Below are 15,193 nucleotides of genomic sequence, written 5' to 3' on the forward strand. Positions count from 1 at the left end.
CTGTGTTGTTTACATTTTGTTTCTGTTTGCATTTATCGGCACACTCTAAGGCACTTTCTAAGGAAGGTACAAAATGTAAACCACAGCATTAATCAAAAGTAGTCAAACAAATGTGAAAAAATAGACTGCATGGAGGAACCTCCTATACCCTGATGAGCTCCAAGCCCTAAAAACGTACCTCAGGCAGCCCTCTCCATTTCCCGCACCAGGGCTAGGCAAGTTTTGCATCTTCATTAGCAGCTCATGGGGGATGAATGGGGAAGTTGGCACCTCTCAAAGCTGCTGTCCCAGACTCTCTGCAGCCTCATTTAGACTCCTGTGCATCTGTTACAGCTGGTTCATATTTTTTCAGGTGTTCTTCACCACTGCAACAGCTTAGAGGCTTACAACTGTAATGACAGCCGAAGTACTGGAGAACAAGACCGAGAGGTGCCAGTTGAGTCTGAACCCTGTTGCAGGAAGGATAAGAACCCATTCCAGGGCCTGCTCCATCAGAGGTATGTGCTGGGGTTTAATACCTCTTATTGTTTCCATGTGATCTGTGTTGTATGGAGGCCTGGCCGAATCTTTGTGTTTGTATTTTGTGTGGATTAAAGATATTGTGTCAAATCCTTGGATGGTACTTAGGGTATATCTGCTCTGCCATTGGAGTTGTGATTGTAGCTCAGGTAGACATACTCCTGCTCGCTTTCATATAGCGAGTGTGGTTAAAAATAGTCGTGAAGAAGTAGTGGCATGGACCCTGCCGCAGGCTATACAAGCATTGCTAGTCCACTCTGGGGTCTCTGCTGCCGCATTTTCACTGTTATTTTTAGCTGTGCTAGTTAGATTAAAGCTAGCAGCAATCACACCTCTGATTGCAGTGTAGAACTACCCTTTGAGCGTGGGTAGGTGCTATCTTAAATTGTAATGAACTAATTTCATATACATAGCAGTACAAATATCTGTCTTGTCACTTTTGGTCACTTCAAACCTGGCTGGACTTGAACCAGCTTAATAGATTATTACTAACTTCCAAAGTCAGCCAATCCTCTGCTCTGTTCTAATTGAAATTTGAATGTGTTTGAGGCTAGCAATTGTGCTGTTTTATTCCCTTTTGGTTAAGGAATCATCTTCCTTTTCTATACTGGTGAAGCTGGATCTGTTCTAGAGTGGTGGTTTTTGTGGTAGTTTATTTTTAAAGTAAAAATTGAAAAGGTATCTTGGTGTTTGCTGCTTTAAGCTGCGTTTGAACTGCAAAGCACCTTGGGTCTGTCTCTGAAGAGCACTGTGTAAACGTAGCGGTTTATTATTTATTTATAAATCACAACACAGCACTGACAAGCTACCTCCCAATTACAACAGTAACCAATCTACCTCAGCACCCTTGTCATTTCAGTTTCCCATATATCTCTTCCCTATGTCTTTAGTCATGTCTCCTTAGCTCACTGCTATGGTTGCTTGGTAACATTAAAGTTATCAGTCTGGATCAAAGGTACCAAATCCACCAATGCAAGCTCATTCACCTGTTAATTTCCGATCGTTTAACACAGAGTTTTCAAGTGCCACTTTTTTTTTTCTTTCCCATGAGAATTTTGGTGACCCCTGCATAGTCTGTTTACTCATTTCTATTCAAAATGTGCAGGGACATTTTAGTCCTATGTTCTATAATGCCAAGACTGTGTTCCTAATATGACATTAAAGATTTACTGTATTAGAGATTTGCCATTGCAGCCTAGTAATTTATCATATTACACTTCACTTCACTTATAATGTGCATGATTAAAGCAGACAATAGGTTAGAGCAGACAAAAAACAGATTTACCAGACTAATGATTGGAGGTGCTGACTGGGGAACTAATTACATGTGAGTGACATCAAAGTGGAGAAATGCTTGTTGCATAGAGGCAAAGAGATCCAAGAGGTATGCCTTGAACTTGGCTGAAATATTAGTAATTCTGCTATTCCACTTGAGGTTGTAGAGATTCTTTAGGCAATAATCAAATGAGTTTCAAAGATTTCATGTACTTTTTATGAGTAAAGGAAGAACAGTTACCATATCCAGCTTTGGGTTTGTCCTTAAAGCAAAGTTCCATGAATCTCCTTTTAATTGAACTCAATTATTCCTCGTGGAGGATCATGATCCACAAATTGTTGGGAGTGGCTGAGGCAGGGATAAGGTTATTCTTTCAAAGGAACCATGGGCCCTGTAAGATGATGAAATGACCCAGAAGGAAAAAACATAGTGGCATTCAGCAGGGTTTTCTCCTTTAAAGACTGTTTAGATCAAGAAAGCAAAGTAAGACTAAAATAAACAAAGAACAAATGCTCCACTACAGGGTTCAACGCACTCCTATCAGCCCAGGAGTTGGATTTCCCAAAGGCATTGTTGTTGCTGTGTCTCCCAAGCTTTCACTGTTATAAACCCTGCACTGAGCATCTGTCTGCAATCCCTTATTCACCAAGGAAAACTTAATGCCTCTGCACTGTCTCCCTCTGCCACGCTATGCTTAGGGGGGTAAAACTTTGGGGAAAGCCATGGAGTGTCACACGGTGAAAACTGTCTATGTATCATTTCTACTCCTCCCCCTCTTGACCTTCCTGTGTACTTCCTATGTGCTTTGAGCAGGGGGTTGGACTAGATGACCTCCTGAGGTCTCTTCCAACCCTAATCTTCTATGATTCTATACTCTAGCTCGAGCCAAAAATTCATGAAGTCAATGGGCTCAGTGGGTAAACTCCATACTCCCCAAATGGGAAATGGGGGAACTCCATTTCCTGTCAACTACACTACTGAATGGGCTGCATTATAGAAAGGGGCACAGTTTGCTTCCCTCTCTTCTGCAGGCTAAATCAGCACAAAGACAAAAAGATTTAATTTATGCTGTAATCATTGGATAACTCCTTTGCTGGTCACACAGTTGGCTTAGCACCTCTGCTTTTATTGTACCAGCTTTCTGAAGTCAAGACTCAAGAACCTACAAGTTTAAGCTTCAAGATCAACATTTTTAACTTCTGCTCAGCAACATTCCAGATCCAGCCAGTTAATGTATCTGCCTAATACGACTGGCCATAACTTGGATCTCTTGATTTCTGTTGCTCCCAGAACAGATCCACGTTGCAGCAGCAAAGAAGGCAGTTCAGATAGTCTTATTCCTTAGTTTTAAATTTGATTCTGATTGCCACATAGCCATAAAAAATATAAATCCTACAAAGATTATGTAAATTGGATTTAAGTTTTAAAAACTACTGAATGAGCAATAAAACTTCTAATTTAAGCCCTGGACTTAGTAACATCTTGTAGCACTCGTATTACATAAAACATTATATTGCAGTATTAATTCTTCCCAATATAGTAGAGCATTTCCTCAGCAAAATTATTTTAGGAATTTTGCTCTGCATAATAATTATACTACATCGCTGTTCATTGCTATCGAAGCAAAGTTAATTACACAGGGAGTCTTATTGCTCTACTGGCTTTTCATAATGTCACAATTTCAGAAAAATTAAAGGAGGTGTTTCACATTATACTTTCCTGCTAAAAGGAAGCAAAAGGTTATGGAGTTACAGGCAAACTGTATTATTACTGTATGGAACTATCTAAGTCAACTGGATGTGGTGAATAGCTTTGAACTATTACTTCCAGCTTTCCAGATTGTCGTGCTGTAGTGCCCAGGGTATGAGTACAAAGTTCCACTGGATATTATTTGGCAAAATTGAGACTACTGTGAAGAGAATGACTTGGAACGATCAGGAAGCGAGCTTTTGAAATGAACTGCTCTAGTACTTGTGTGAACCACTTTTTGTGGTATTTGCCTCTCCCGCTATTAGTTATCTGTAACACTCAATGCTTTTCTCCAAACGTCGACCTTTATAGAAAAATAAAAGGGGCTGAACACCTAAGCCTAAAGATAAGCGTTGGTGCATGTTTGCTGATAAATCTAGCTGAGATTTTTAATGTTTGGTAATATAAATAAACCATTTCCACCATTACAAACAAAGTACAACTGTGCGATCAGTGTTACCTGCAAGCTAAAGTATAACTGTTCTTTAATAGACTGTATCCACTGTACTTCACAGTACTTCAGCCAATTTAGAGAGAACCTTTTCAATAAAACTTCTGGCAATTAAACTTTAATAGAAATTGTATCAGACCTTTACTGGGCTAGGTTTGAGCTGTCCTGAGGGCAGACTTTCTTTTTTTCTACTGCAGATGTTGGAAACTCATTGGAATGGAAGGATCAATGATATTTCATAACTTTGGTGTTTCAGTTCCTAGTATAGCCATCTGCTTTGGAATTGAAACAAAGCATAAAACAGCTTCTGTTGGCACTGCCTCAAACATCAGAGAGTGGTTGTAGTTAATTCTTAACTCAATTCTTCTTGAAATAAGACTTTAATTATCTGTTATACCACAGGTTTCAGAGTAGCAGCCGTGTTAGTCTGTATTCGCAAAAAGAAAAGGAGTACTTGTGGCACCTTAGAGACTAACCAATTTATTTGTGCATAAGCTTTCGTGAGCTACAGCTCACTTCATCGGATGCATAAAGTGGATGAAGTGAGCTGTAGCTCATGAAAGCTTATGCTCAAATAAATTGGTTAGTCTCTAAGGTGCCACAAGTCCTCCTTTGTTATACCACAGAGTCTGCACAGGCCACAGTCTGTGAAAGAAAGACCTTTAGCAACTAGCCAAATACAGGTAGAAACTTTTTTTTTTGTTCTGTGTTTGTACAGTGCCTATACAATGGGGTCCTGGTGCTACTAGGTCCTACTACAATATAAATAAGAATAACTTAGCATTTCTGTGGTAAAACTTTCAGGAAGGCAGCAGAAGGCCCAGGAGATGGAAAAAATAAATCCTATTTTCATATCTGTGACACCATATCTATAAATGACTTTATGCACAGGGAAAACCTAAACAACTTTTGTATTTTAACCAACAGGGTTGATGTATGTAAATAAATAAAATAAATGCTGATTATTTGCTTAGCTGTATCTCAGGACCTTGCTCCTGTCTCATAGTCAACAGCAGCAGCTCCATAGCTGTCATGGAAATAAAAAAAAAAGTACATATGAAAAATCTGCCAATTCTTGTTCCTCTAATAAGAAATGCCTAAGCGATAACATTTCATACAAAACTAACAAGCATGTGGAAGAGTAGGGCACACTTTGTGCTGTGGATGTTTTCAGTCAAAATGTTTTTTGTGTAATATCTTGTATGATCTTTCAAACTTAAACAGACAAACTGTGAATAAGGCTGTAAATGCATCTAGGTCCTCATGACCTCACAAAACTATTCATTTGTCACTTTTTAACTACTCTAATCTATTTTGGGGGTTGGTTTTTGTAGCCATGTATGGCATATTTCCACTGCAGAGCTAAACCAGGTGTTCTGCACTTGGTGTAATCAGCCACAGTACAATGTTCAAATCGCTCTGTCCTCACCGGCACTGCACTCACCTCTGTGTATCACTAGGACTCATGGGGGGTACATCCTATGGTTCCTCATGCTGCAGTAATCTGAATTGCTTTGATTCTTTCCCAGTGAATTGTGGGAGGACTTGTCTGTCTTTCTGGGCATATGGGGTGGATTGTAGGAAAACGATGGAAGATCAGAACTTGAATGATTTTAGGCATGATCTACACTTAAAAATTAGATCAAAAGCTATATTGCTCAGAGCTGCGAAAAATATTATGCCCTGTGCGATGTAGTTAGGTCAACCTAACGCCCACTGTGGACACAGCTAGGTCGATGGCAGAATTCTTCAGTCGACCTAGTCACCACCTCTTGGAGAGGTGGATTACCGACATTAACAGGAAAAAAAAAAAACCCTTCTGTCAATGCAAGGGGAGCTGCAGCACCATAGCTGTGCTGCTGTAGTGTATACATGGCATTAGCCTGTGTCCTCACTGCAAATTGGGGGTGGGGGGTGAGGGGTTAACCACCCTGAGGGAAAGCAGAACCTCGGCATTAGCTTATAGCCTTGGACAAGCTTGCTGACTCAGGTGGAAAGCACCATCAAACTCGCCTCAGAGGGTTTTGTTTGTGGCTGAGAGGTCGGGCTAGGGATAACACCTGAGTAAAAGCCCAGACTAACTCTGCAGTGAAGACTGATCTAGATTGCGCTGAAGCATCTAGAGCTAGCTACTGTAAAGAACACGGTGAACATACCTGTACATTGATTCTGTCACGGTAAATTCAAATGAAGTCCTGTGCAGGTAGCGTTGGTAGGATTTTTCCCCCTTGCCTTGGATTCACTTCAGCATGTTTGTGGAATAAAGACTGAAAACTCAGTCAGTCTCAAGTCTCGAGCACACTTGAGAAAAGGTCTCAAAATACCCAGACGAAAGATAGCATACATGGCGCTGATAAGAAGAAAACAAAATGCATAACAACGTTGAGAATACTCAGTGGCCCGAAACTCCCCTGCAGCCAGCATTGTTAAAGCTGATTGAGCTTGGGGGAAAAGGTCTGCCTTGTGTACAGGTGCCTACTCTTGCTCTTTAAATAAAGAATTTCCAGCTCACGCGCCTCGGGGAACAAATTAATTAAAACCAACAAAGGATTTAAACATGGAAAAATTAAGGTGATGTGAAATAATAAAAACATTTGGGGCCAGACCTTCAGCTAGTTTAAACCTCCCTGGAGCTATGTCAATTTCTCACCAGCTGGGGCTCTGGCTCTTGCAGAAATGTTCGGGACAAGCATGTTGCTGTTCAACACTGACTCCAGGGTTGTGATTCTGCATGTCAAGTATAGGAATTGCCTGGTAGATAACCGTTTAGATTAGGGATGTATTTGAACCTCACCTACAGAGCTAGATACAATTTTTCCAGAAGTTTGGGTCTAAGACCTGGGACTTGGGGGTCATGCTTTTTCTAGGTTGGTGAAATAATCCTTTCATCCCCCTTTGCCCCCCCGAGAAATGTGAAATTCAAAATGTTGCATGGCTGTGATGTAACAAGAACTGATTTCTTTCCAAAGTTAAATTTTCATATTTTCGAATGCAACGTTTTGAATTTTTTTGCAGTCAAAACTTAGAACTGATTTCCTAGTTTGTTTTTTAAACTAAATTAGAACATCTTTGAAAATATAAAATAATATAAAAACTTTCTTTGTGAGAGTTTCTCCTTTTTGTACATTCCTACTCTGCGGTTTTCCTATCATTAATGAATGTAGTGTGTGCGAATTACCATCAGGAAATATGGGCCACTACCCTTTGAACAGCAGAGCATACTACCATATGCTTGGTCACTTTGTGTAATGTTGCTGACAAGAAAGCTAGAAATGCTCCTTCAATAGATGTTTGTTAGGGTTCGTTCGTTCTTTCTTTCTTAGCCAGTTACATTAGACAGGATCAACAATTGGTAAGGGATATAAACCGTGATGCTTCAGGGTTTCAAGCATCCGCTAAACTGCCTGGGATTAGGTAGAAACTTTTTAAAAATTGTAACCAGATTCTCAGTAATGTAATTTACTGCAATATCTGGTTTGTGAGAGACATCTCTGCAGTCATTCTGGCCTGTTGAGTGCTGCATTTTACAGCACTGTGGGATTCTCATTAAGAGGGTTCTGTCCTGTGTTATACCTTCCTGCCTTGAACTGACATTGCCCCCTGTGCTTATCACTGTCAGGGTCAAACTGTATCAATATCTGCACTGTACAACCAGTAGCAGCAGTTGAATCTCTGAGATGAAAGTGTCCTATGTTTTACCTCATTAATATTGTGTCCATTGTTTCCATATTACTTGCTTGTTGGGTTTGTGCCACTATTCCCAGCCCTGCTGAGTGTTGCAAAGAAATTCTGGAGGAGGCATACCTTGCCTACTTTGACAAGGCAAGCTAAGTGTCTTGTTTCGGAAAGTGTTACACAGGGGACCTTCCTATGCTGGTAGCATTTTCTTGTTCCTTAAGTAGGCTTCCAGGAAGGAGACAAGGAGCCTGATGTTTGTTTTCTGAAGGGTATTTTTGACAAGTACACTTCAGTGCCTCTTAGCTCTGCCCTACAGTTTAGAAGAAGAGGAGGAGGAGGAGGAACTACTGGATATAAAAGACAGCAGGGGACAAATGAAGATGGCTTGCTTGTTCTCATCTTTTTCACTATCCTTCTCATGATCCATTGCTATCTGGGGCAGCAAACCACTACTTCATATATTGGCATTCCTCTATTTTTGTCGATGGATATTGTGAGGAAGCAATGGTTAAATACCACTTAGAGCACAAAGTGGAGTTGTACTGTAGAAGATAGACTTTGCAAAAATTTGTACATGTAGCAGCTTTGTGGTGTTTCCTGGGGGAATCCTCCAGAATCCAGAAATACAAGTGCCTCTACTGTTATCAGCTCCCTGTCTTCTTTGAGATATGAATCCAGATGTCAAACCAGCAAACAGATGTACTACAACATATATATATATATATATATATATATATATATATATATATATATATATATATATATATAAAACTTACAAGAGCTACATAATTAATATCAGAGTAAATTCCCAGCTCCGTTCCACCCTACCTCTGCCATCTCGCTCTCATCCATGTATAAATAATTTGCTTCTTCCTTTAAAGAAAAGAAAATCCCATTGCAATAGCTCACATTCTTGTACTCCAATGTCTGATTCTTCCTCCTAATAAATATTTTGTATAAGGCAATAGAACACTGCTGTTCAGAGGCAACATCTGGATTATACAACAGATTATTCCATGCCATCACTACCCATTTGTCTTTACTATTTATAGCATTCCAATATCTTCTGTGAACTATTTCCAGTAAAGACCGTGTTTGGCACCTTAGTTCCTGTCTTACTTTTATAAGGGTAGCACAACACAGGGAAAGTTTGGTCTCATCTTAGCTGTTCATTTGAAAGGCTGGCAAACAGTCGGTACTCTACAGAGGCTGTAGTAAGGAGAGAGAGCCTGGTATGAGGCCTAAGGCCTGAACTAAAGTCAGGTCCTGCTAATATAAAGCAAAGTTAGCAAGAGTCAGACTATGAGCAAAAGTCAGGCCCTGTTACAAAGCAGATGTCTGCTTGCAGGTTCACTGTCCAGTATGTGAACTTGGCACAGGAACTGGTAACATTGCTAAAACACACTGAATATGTAAACACATTCTAACAGGCTAGCACAAGTACACCCCAACCTAGTGCGAGATAAAATGGTTTGACAGAAGTGATGAATAGGGATGTTTCATCTGAAACATAAGGAGAAAGGTACAAGGGGAGGTAACAAAAATGTCATGAAACACGTAAGGTGGGATGTACGCTGTTTATCCCAGATTGAGACAAATAATCTATAAATGTTGGGATGCCTTGCCTTAAACCTTTGGCCTAGGGGAGAACAGAAAGTCCCACAACTTACTGAGTTTGTCCATTGTAACGGGCATACATGTCTTAGTATAAGGTGCTATTACCATGTTTCGTTGACAATAAACCTGGCTGAGCGCATTGAGCTTTGATAAAAAGGCAGGAACTGAACTTCCAGGGAGAAAACCTGGGACTGGAAGGGTTGGCTTGCTATAAGAGCCAGAAAGAACTCTGTGGAACCCAGAAAGGAGCTGGGGAAAAGATCCTAGCAATAACCAAGGTAGGAAGTCATCCAGGGAAGCAGCAAGGAATATGAGGGAGCAGACCATAGTTGCTTGCTACAGGTCTCTAAACTGGAACCCAGAGCAGAGGGAGGGCCTAGGTTTTCCTATCAGTCACTGAAAAAGGTGATGTGAAACCTCCTGATATAACGGGATAAGGGCTATTGAAAGCCGAGAGCAAGAGCTGTAAGGAACCCTGGGCCCAGACTTGGCGTAAGGTTCTTGGGTCGTTATTTGTGGGACTCTGTTATCCCAAAGGTGTGGGACTGAATGTGACCTGACCACATGGCCAAGAAGTAGATGACTACCACAGGGCCAGAGTAGCTATTGGCAAGGGGTGCCAGAGGAGGAGAGCCTCAGTACACCATGCCCAGCCATGAGGGAGCATGCCAGCCAGGGACATACTCTTCTACAGAGGGGCTCATTCTCCAAAAATGTCCTCCATTTTTGAATTCCCTTCTCTTTTCTAGGTAGGGTCAGGTTTCTTTATTAAATCTGCTCTCCAAGATGGAGAGTTTGGGGTTGACCAAAACTGCATTTTTGGCAATTAAACTACTCCAGAATTTTTTGCCCAGCTCTGTTAGGTTTACTTGCCCTTGCAGATCATTAAGATGAAACAAGGTCTTAGCTCTTTCATACCTACTGTGTGTTCTTTTTTTGGAAAGTTGTTGTTTGTTGCTTTCAGTGTGTGAGATCTCTGTTATTTTGCTTCTTATCACTTTGGCTGTGTCTCAAAGCATTTCATCTGTTCCCGTGCTGTTATCATTGTTGTCTAAATGGCCCCGCTGTGTAGCTTTTAGATCATTAACATTACGAGGGTTTTGTAGTAAAATTATTTCTCCACCTAAGTATCGTATCTTGCTGGTTTTTTTCAGTTAATGAGATTGATAGTTTTATCAGGGCACTGTCTGATATTTTAATGCCCTTTATTTTAAAATCTTTTACCCTGTGTGTCTGTACTTGATAGGTTAGTAATAGATCTATTCACAAGTATAGGTGCAGAATGTGAATATACATTTCAGGCTGTAATGAAGCCTTGCTTTTTAACATATTAGATAATTAAACTCTTATTCATTTACTTTTGGCTCAGAAGGGCTTCTTTTTGTATTCCCAACTGATAGAACTTGCAGAAAATATGCTTCTCTCATTAACTGTTATAGCTACCTCTTTTTGCTGTCCTTCTGGGAGGTGGAGGGGGGTGGGGAAGCAAAAACTAACCCAAGAAAACTATCAAGTAGTGAAGGCACAAAATGTATGATGTGTAATAAATCCATTCCCATCAATACAGTCACTTATTTTTTACAAAAGCTACTGTGGCTAATATTCAGATGGTTTACATTAATATCCTACTAGCATTTGCAGATGTATCTAGTGGCATGTTCAAAACTTCAGGTACTGTAATGTGCCTACCTGATGGCACTGATGCTCTCGTGTGGTACACCAGAATTATTTCACATGCAGAACTTGGTAGCATACCATGTGTACCATGACACTCAGGCATCAGCTAATAGGCCCTCTATGTTCTAAAACCTAGCAGGCTCTCCCAGTGAGCGCTAAGATGCCTGGCTCAAATGAATGGTTTGCTTATTAGGTGTAGCAGAAAGAAAAGGTTGATAATACCTACCATATGTGGCTCCTATCACCATAGTGTCTGAGAACTTCACAATCTTTTAATGTATTTATTATCCTCACACCACCGCTGTGAGATAGGGCAATGCTATTTCACCGTTTTACAGAGGGGAAGTGAGGCACAGACAGGCTAAGTGGTTTGCCCAAGATCACACAGGAAATCTGTGGTGGAGTGGGAACCTGAATGCAGATCTCCTAAGAGCCGAGCTAGGTCCCTAACCACTGGACCATCCCTCATATCTATATACCGTAAGTATCCTAGGTACAGTGGCTTAAACAGAGTTAAGACAGTGATTTCTAAGTTGGCCTCTGGGAGGCAGCCTGTAGTGGAGTATGCATACCCCGTCCTGTTTCAGGGTGAGGTGGAGCTGAGATATCACTGCGACTACTATCTTTCAGACGATCCTTAGGCTGAAGGCAGCATTGCTCAGTGGTCAAAGCCAAGATGGCTGCCCTCAGGCAAAGGGCCTGATGGCCTAATTTCTGGACTCTATATAGCTGCCCTAGTGGCCAGAGTAGTGCAGCTGCCCTTGAGTTCAGGGCTGTGCAGCCTAATGGCCAGAGTCAGTGAGGTGGGCCCCCCACCTAGGGGTAGGTGGTAGCTGGGGTAGGGGAACCTGGGCCCTCCCTCTCCACTGGGCTCCGGCCCAGGGGCCTGTCGGCAGTGAGTGTGGTCACCATCCAGTCAGTGGGGATACTACCACAACACGCTGACTTTTGTCGGATGGGAGATGCCACTCACTCCACCTCCCTGGGCCACTTCCTACGTGAGTCCTGGAGCTGGGGTCCATTCGTCATCGGGGTCTCCGAGCTTCCCAGTGCTGGTAGTTTGTTGGGACTCTGAGTCCTGTCGGCTGGCTGTAGGCAACCGGTCTCCTGTCTGGGCCACAGGGTCTCTGGTTCCTGCAGTCAGAGGCTGAAGTGGCTCCTGGGATGGAGCCTCCATTGAGCATCCTTTCTCCACAACGGTCAGCCCAGAATGAGCTGGGCTTTTCCCTTTTATACAGAGGCAGCAGCTGGAGCATGCCCAGCATGGTCTGAGGGGCAGGACTTCCACTGCCTATAATGTGGGATTAACGCTATCTTGCCTAGTGCGGGGTATGCACACCCTGTCACACAGCCCAAAAGATGGTTATGGCTCCTGAGGCCAAATACTTTGAGTGCCTCTTTTAGTCCATTCCTCTGTTCAAGGATACTTAGGAATCACCCTGAGGTCCCACTGACCAGCGTCAAGTTCTTCACTCTGTTAGTTTGTTCGGCGCCTCTTCAAACGGCTATCCAGATATAGCAGCTGACACGTATCTCTTGCCTGAAGGCTGCTTTCCCTGTGGTGACAAGTCAGCTGCAAGCCCCACCCTACAGTCCCTGTTATGGATGCCCAACACATTGGCCTCTTTCCTTAGGGCCTCATGTACTGTCTGATCACACTGACACTTTCTAGATCAATCCCCTTTGTTCTCTTGGCTATCTCAGCTTATTTCCAATAACTGCCCCTTTAAGAGCCTTTGAAGGCTGTTGCCTATGTGCTCCTGTGAACCCCTTTCAGGACTAGTCTTTTCAGCGGTCTGGCTCCATGGTCCCTGTCCTACTCTCTGCTGCTTCTTCACAGGTTTGTGTTATATGGCTGGCAGAAGCTGGTTCCCCTGCTCTGCTATCATTTTCTCATCTGGTCCCCTAGGCTTAGGCTGCCTCCTGTTGGTACTGTTGGATTCCCAGAGAGATTTCCCTTCCTATGACAGAGCCTTTTAAAGCATTTCCACCATGCTCATTCTATGGCTGGATCCTGATATGACCCTGGGTTGTGAAGGGAGAAAACAGAGTCTTCTGCTCAGCAGATTCATCCAATATGAGAGAGAGAAAAAACAAAAACAGAGTATTTCTGTCACCTTGGGGAGTCAATCCTGCAATTCCTTTGTGCACAGACCTCCTTTTGTCAGTCCCACCAGCTGCTCATATTTGGATTTCCCACTGATGTTAATGGAAGCCTTTCATTACCTTTTACTCAATTCCTGCAGGTGTTAGTGACAAAAGTAAGCCTGAAAGTTCTTTTTTGGGAAAAAGACTACAGGATTTGTCCCTACACAAGCAGAAATTGTAACGGCCAAGCACAGTCATAAGTACATAAATCTGTGGAGTGTGTGTGTGTGTGAAATATTTGAACAGTTATATACAATTTTAGGAAGATATAGCACAAAAGCTAAGGGTTGGATTTCTTCAGGTGGGGAAGGATACAGCCACATGTCTTCCCCTTGTTGACCTTTTGGATCTTCCTGGACAGTTCATATAATAATTCGAATACGTTAATTTAAAAAAAAGTCCTCTTTAGTCTCCTAAATTAATACATACATTACTATTTTGCACATGTCCCATTTCCAAACTGTTTCCTTTTAGATTGATTGTCCTGTATAAATTCTTAATGTCTAATGGTGTACTGTGAAGAACATGTTGTGCAGAAGATTTTTTTCCCCAATAACTTCCGTAGATTTCTATTTTTATTCACCAGGAACCATTGCAATTACTCTATTACATTAGAGAAAAGTCACAAGAACCTAATCTATTCAGAACTGAACCTGTGATTAGGCAATTTAGGTAATTGTATGGATTATCTTGAGTTAAAGGAATGTAAAATTTGAGGTGGCTGTCTAATTCACCAGTATAACTGTATGTTGAACCCAGCACAGGTACTGTTGATTAAATTCTGCCTGTAGTTATGCCTGTGCAACTCCCTGGATATCAATAGGGGTTTAATGGTTGTAAGTGAGAGCCAAAACTTGGTCCTGGGGGTCAGACTAGTGAGATTTGGAAGAAAAAAAAATGAAAGAGAAAATAAGCTTCAAGCTTTGCAGCTCCATTTTGGATTCATTAACCTCATATTTCAGATCAATGGAGGAAAAGAAAGAAACATTCATTTAAGCACCTCTTTATTTCATATCCCTTTCTTTGCCTTTCATTTATGTCTGTGTGTGTGTGTGTTCAAACAGAATATTGAATTGGAGATTTAAGTAACTGTGAAAGACCTAGTTAGGGAGAGAAGGAGGATGAAGGATGGTATCAGAGCTGAATGACATTTATAATTTTGGTTTGTGGAATTTTCCACAAAAGTTGTTCTTGTTTTTGCATGACTTTTCAGCTCCTCAAATTACCTTTGATTCACAATTCCAATGATATAAGTGTTTTGGTATCTAACGTGGACATATTTCTGCATGGTCTTTAGTGCAAAAGTAACTTTTGCTTGAAAAATGGATCAGTTTGTGCGAGAAGGTTGTATGATGATTTGGTTTTTGTGATTTATTTTCTTCAAACATTTCTATTATTTACGGAAGATTGTTATGGAAATCATTTCTGCGCTGGGTGATGAAATACAGTGAATCTTTGGTTTTGAATAGTTTTGCATTTTGTCATCAACATTCCACATCGGTCTAGTTGGGATATGGAAAAAGGTGGAAACACCCCCAAATATACAAGTAAACGTCCAGATTTTGTGAGGCTTATCTGAACCAAATCCTTTGAGGTTTGCACTTTGCTAGGGCCACTGGAAATCTGTGAAAAGATTCTGCAGACTTTCTTTTCTGAAGAAAAAATAAATAATACATAAAATTGAAAAGCCTATGGGATTTTTCTTCTTTTTTATAAAAAAGAGCAGATCCACTCCAAACCAATGGGGGACTGATGCTACAAAATTCAGCTCAAGATCCAGGGTCAGTGGAGTTATATCGACAGATAATTTTGCTCCAAGATTCTGAATTCTCCAAGAAGGCAGAGCAAACCTTCTGGCGACTAAGAGTCATGTTTTCAGTTATTTTGTTTAGTTTGTGACCTTTGTTGTAAACAATAAATGGTGCCCTGAGGAAAGGGTCCTAAAAAGTATGTATTCAAGGGCTCATTAATCTAGAGGAGAAAGCTAGAACATGACCAATGGCTGGAAGCTGAAGCCCAACAAATTCAAAGCAGAAATAGTGCATAAATTTTTAGCAGTGAGGGTGATCTAATACTTA

At 41.3% G+C, this 15,193-nt stretch overlaps 1 long non-coding RNA gene across 1 annotated transcript in view; it reads left to right on the plus strand.

Annotated features, from left to right (window-relative positions):
* The window catches only part of LOC140898620 (uncharacterized), a 193,090-nt gene that overhangs the window by 8,666 nt on the left and 169,231 nt on the right, over window positions 1-15,193 (plus strand). The window contains exon 2 of the long non-coding RNA XR_012155042.1: window positions 353-497. This is a non-coding gene — a long non-coding RNA (uncharacterized LOC140898620). The remainder of the gene's footprint in view (window positions 1-352; window positions 498-15,193) is intronic.

Source organism: Lepidochelys kempii, chromosome 15, assembly GCF_965140285.1.
Source record: "Lepidochelys kempii isolate rLepKem1 chromosome 15, rLepKem1.hap1, whole genome shotgun sequence".
In the NCBI taxonomy this organism is placed as follows: domain Eukaryota; kingdom Metazoa; phylum Chordata; order Testudines; family Cheloniidae; genus Lepidochelys; species Lepidochelys kempii.